Source organism: Elephantulus edwardii, unplaced genomic scaffold (assembly GCF_000299155.1).
Source record: "Elephantulus edwardii isolate Elephantulus edwardi_28Jun2011 unplaced genomic scaffold, EleEdw1.0 scaffold00035, whole genome shotgun sequence".
NCBI lineage: Eukaryota > Metazoa > Chordata > Mammalia > Macroscelidea > Macroscelididae > Elephantulus > Elephantulus edwardii.
The window spans coordinates 9,255,937-9,261,396 of NW_006399785.1; the positions used below are offsets into that span (position 1 = coordinate 9,255,937).

Sequence of the window (5,460 nt, forward strand, 5' to 3'; positions counted from 1 at the left end):
TGAGAAGAACCTAGCCGAAAGGTGGGCAGTTTGGATCCACCTGTATGCACTGCAGAGAAAAGGCCTGGTGATCTCTCTCTGAAAAGTCTCGGCCTTGGACACCCAGTGGAGCTGTTGATGCTGCGCATGCGTGGTCTCTGAGTCAGAACTGATGTCAATCCATCTCACTGAGGGGCCAGAACCTGAAACGTGAAAAAGGTGGCGGTTCTTTATAGACGTCCTTGAGTCGACTATGATTCACAATCACCTGATGCACAGCAGATCTGAACCTTGTAGTATTATTTGCATAGACGTGCGTGTCTATACAGCATGGATGAACAGCTAAGAGAACATACAATGCAGGCATGTTTGCCTGTAAATATGGTTCGAAAGAAAGAATGGAAACGTAGCCCCATCCTCACAATCTCTGATAAGCTCTAGCCCATTGCTACACTCTGTCAATCAATCCAACTTGTTGAGGATATTCCTACCTGTTCTCTGACCCTCCGTGTTTCCAAGAATGATGTCTTTTCTAAGGACTAGCCCTGCCTGGCAACATGCCCAAAGTATTTGAGACCAAGTTTCACCATCCTTGCCTCCAGGAAGCAGCCTGGTTGCTCTTCCATGAGGACAAAATTGTTAGTTCTTCCGGCATCTCATGGAATTATTCACTCCCCTTTGCCAACACCACATTCAAAGTCATCAATTCTTCTCTAGCCTTCCTTAGTCATAGTCCAACTTTCACAAGTATATGAAGAAACAGAAAATGCTATGGTTTGTGGCAGGTGCACCTTAGTCGCTGAACTGACATCCTTGCTCTTTAATGCTTTAAAGAGGTAAAATCAGAAATAGGTCGACAGGTCCTTCCTCTGAAGTGTATCTGGGTGGATTCAAATTGTCAACCTTTCAGGTAAGTTCTCAGCATGACTAAAGAAGACCGAACCATCCCTGCTGACCCGCTTGTCCCTGCTCAGCCTGGCAGGAGAGGCTCAGCTGTAGACTGACACAGGTGTTATTGAATTGACGGATGCATTATGGTCCGATGTTCAACAGAATGAAATGTCACCGGGGGATAACTAGAGGTGGATGCCTAAGCTTTTGTTCTGGGTTCTACAGCAACACCAAGCACATCAGAACGAAACACTGCCTGGTTGGTGCCCCCTCCCCATCACTGCCCTGTTTGAGCCCATTGGTCCAGTCTCTGGGCTGTTCTATTTAATTTTCTTCCTTGCTGGTAAGTGTCAGTAAGCTGATTCTGTCTCACAGAGATCCTCTATGACCACAGAATAAAACCTACCTCATCTGGCATAGTGTTTAACTGGCTGGGCACAGAAGCCAAACATCAGTGGTTCAAACACACCAGAATATCACCTTTGGTAAAGCAGAAGGTCATAGAAAGAAGACACTGAAGAGAGGGATTGAGGTGGTAGCTGCAATAAGGAAGTCAAGTAGCAATGATTAGGAAGGTGGTGTGGTGTGTGGCCATGCAGTTCCTTTCTCTTGTGCCTAGGATTGCCTTTAGTTGGACCCCATTTGACAACACTGCACAGTCAGGAGATCAGGCGATGTACTGTTAGGGGCGAGTCTGCTGTCAGGGACCTCCTCTCCAAAATACTAAAGAGTAAAGATGTCAGTGTGAAGACTGAGGTGCACCTGATTCAGGCTATTGGTTTTCCAAGTATTTGCTATGGATCTGAGAGCTGAGCAGGGAAGAAGGATAACAGAAAAATAACTGATGTCTTTGAAGTGTGGTGTTGGAGTAGAGAGCTGGATATCCCATGGACTGTCAAAAGAACAAACAGATGGTCTCGGAAAAGGGGCAACTAGCGTGCTCTGTGGAGACAAGGGTGGAGAAGCTTCATCTCACATACTTTGGATACGTTGTTAAGAGAGGCTATTCCTTGGAGAGGGACATCATACTTAGAAATATGGAGGGGCGATGAAAGAGAGAAGACCCCCAATGAGGTGGATTGACACAGTGATTACAGTAATGGGCTCAAGTGTATCAGATGATGAGGATAGCACAGGATAGGACAGGACTCAGGTCTGTTGTTCATAGGATCACTATGACTCATACTTGACAAAGGCACCTAACAACAACAACAACAACAGATAGACTAATGATATTAATCCTGTTGTTGTTCTTAGTTGATAGTCCTACTTGTTCTCACCCACATGAGCTCCGTGTGTACAGAGTAGAACTGCTTCATACAGTTTTCAGGTCTGTGACTTCTCAGGAGAAGGTGGCCATGCACCAACTCTTCCTTTGCTCCTCGAGGTGGGTTTGAACCTCCAGCCTTATGCTTAGAAGTCTAGAGCTTGCTCCCTCAGGGACAATTATAACAGTGGCTCTAACAATGGCATACTCCATGCTGGCGATTATTCCAAGAAGTTTTTGATAGAGGAGATTCCCAATGGTGTACAATGGGTGCCGTTGAGTTGATGTCAATTCCCAGTGACCCCAGTGATTGAGTAGAACTACCCCACAGTTTTCAAGGCTTTTGTACTCTCCTCAGAAGCAGACTGGCAGGTCTTTGAACCACTGCATGGATTTGAAACACCAGCCTTTGGTATAGTAGCTGAGCCCTTAACGCTGCTCTTTCTAGGGCTCCTTTAACAATTCTAGGAAGTGGCACTATTATTATTACATCCATTTTATTGATTTCAGGTCCAGAGAAGTCAGAGAGTAATGGAGCTGGCAAGAAGCCTTCCTCTACAGCAGCAAGCAACATGCCCAATGTAGGTGAGGTGAAGCCTATCATTCTTGCCTCCAAAGAGCACTCTGACTGCATCCTCAACAGAAGAACCAGAATAGATGTCAGAAGAGACTCAAAGATTGCACTGGAGCATCAAGAAGCTAAAACAAAAGGAAAACATGTTGAAGGGAAAGAACCGAACAGAAGATTTCAAAGGGTAGGTGACTGCTGGCAATACATAGACCCTTCCTGAACTTACTCGGGATGAAAGGCTAAGAGATGGCTGTTGTCAGATGCTACTGAATTGATTAAAGCTCATACCAACCTCCTAGGTGCTAAAGTAGAACTGTGTTCTGAAACGTGCTACAGCTAGGGCTCTTTTATCTCTTTATCCCTAGCTAATATTTACAAGCTAGTGAGTTGAAGTGACTGTAAATAAGTGAACAGATGCACGCACAGTGGTAACACAGCAAAACCAGCTCAAAAGATTTATTGTGGCATTGCAAAGGAGGCCAGGTGGTGAAAGCTAGGTGGTGCAAAAGAGTTAACAAGAAAACAAAACAAGAAAGGGGCGGTACACCCCTAGAAAGTGAGGGGTTGGCCCACAGCTTCCAGCATGTTGTCCACAGAAAGAGAGAGCGAGCCTCTGGTGGGCACTGTGTTTCTTGGCTCCCACTCTTGTGACGCTGGTCACAACCGAGCCTGCCTAGGGACCTGCGGGATTATTGGGGTTCTGATCTCCTGCATTCCTGAAGGGGGCCTTCTTCACCTTGAGTCATCTATTTTTGACTTCTCTTCCTAGATCCTCTGAGAAACATTGCTTCCAGTTCTCTCCTATGAGAGTGGGAGAGAGACAGATGTGAAGGCCGAGACACTGACCGAGTAACAATTCTGTCATTTGACGTGCTCCCTAGGATCTAACCCTTTAGAAGCAGATCGCCAGGCTGATGTTCCTCTGTGTGGATTTTTAAATTTGTTTTCTGTTTTTTAATAGTCCGGTTCAAGAAAACTTGTTTTTTTTCCAATTTTTTAATGATTTTGAGTGAAGGTTTAAAATAATTATAGTGTCAATTGCCATTGATTAATGTATTTAGTTACTATATCTGACCACTATACTTTTACAAGTTTTTTATAGACTTGCAAAATACATTAACTAATGGCTAGCAAACTTGAAAGAAGAACTAGATTGCACCATAATAGTGGTGGTTGTTGTATACCGTAGAGTCAGAACTGACCCATCCCTGACCCTCTGGTGGGTTCCCCCACCCCCCCTTTCTTTCTCATTTTAAGCTTTATTTTTTAATATTTTAAACTGAGATCTTAATGAAAGTTTATAGAGAACTTGGGTTTCCTTTCATTCATTGTTGCATATTTCCCTCCCTGCCCCTCCAACTCACCTTTTTCTTTGAAAAAAAATTATTTCATTATGTTACAATTCCCCCTACCCCCTGTCCACTTAACTATGCAGCTCTTATCCTGGACTGTTGTCATGCAAATAATACCTAATCATAATCATATATTCCTTTTCTTTTCCACTTTAAAAATTGTCAGGTCAGCGTTTTATTGATGCTCCAGGTTTACACGCTCTTGACAGAACATCCACACTTTCATAACCTCCCGCACGGCCCTGCTCAGCTTCTGGGTCTTGGCCTTGGACTTTGCAGACATGTCAACATCTTTTTCTCCAATACGGACAATCATTCCACCCATGATTGATGGATCAGTCTTAACCTCCAGTTTCAACATTTGGCCTTGGCTTAGGAAACTGTTCAGGACTGTTTTTAACTCAGAGAGAGAGAGAGAGGCGCTGTCTAAGGAAGACACAGTAGTAACTGTGTAAGGAACTTCTCCACAGTGAACACTCATGATAGTGGAAAAGGCAGAAATGACTCCCGGCATATTGTTCAAGCGATCATTCTCAGCAAGTAGATTGATCAGGTTGGATGTGAGCGCAGTAAACCTCTCTTTTGCCGTGATGTCGTTTAGGCTTTTCACCTTAATAAACCCCTTCACGTGAGGATTCAGATTAGCAAGAGCCACTCTGGGATCTTTCAGAAGTTGTGCTCCTCTCAGTAACTCCTTTTCTACTTGATCCAGTTTATTCTGTTTAGACGCAGCAGAATAAAGAGCAGTGGCATAGCGGCCATTGGCACCATGTATCTGAACAGGTGGCCTCGCAAGCTTGGAAAATGGCCTGACCACAGATGTACTGAAGCACCTCACCTGGCGGGAGAACCCGGTCATTCCTGGGCCAGCCATCTTCTCCTGGCCCTGCTGTCCATATATTCCTTTTAAGCAGTTCTATTCCTCATCTATTTCAATGTGGTACACCTTATTTATCCCTTCTTAATTTACCCCCAAACCCCATGTCAGTCCTGTTTTATAACAGTGTCATTATGCAGTATTTGTCCTTTTGTGACGGAGATATTTCACTCAGCATAATATCCTCCAGGGTCATGCATTTAGTATAATATTCCATGAGTTCCTTGTTTTTCCAATGCTGCATAGTATTCCATTGTGTGAATATACCACAGCTTTTCTACCTATTCATTTGTTGGTGGGCCCTTGGGTTGTTTCCATCTCTTTGCTATTGTGAACAAAGCTGCAATAAACATGGGTGTGCATATATCTGTTTGGATGGAAGTTCTGATTTCTTTAGGGTAAATTCCTAGTAGTGGAATTGCTGGGTCAAATGGTATTTCTATTTTCAACTTTTTGAGAAAGCACCATACTGCCTTCCACAATGGTTGCACCATTTTACACTCCCACCAACAGTGAATAAGGG

General features: G+C 44.0%; 1 pseudogene; it reads right to left on the reverse strand.

Annotated features, from left to right (window-relative positions):
• Positions 1 to 4,235: 4,235 nt before the first annotated feature.
• LOC102857759 lies at positions 4,236 to 4,934 on the reverse strand (annotated as a pseudogene).
• Positions 4,935 to 5,460: the final 526 nt, after the last annotated feature.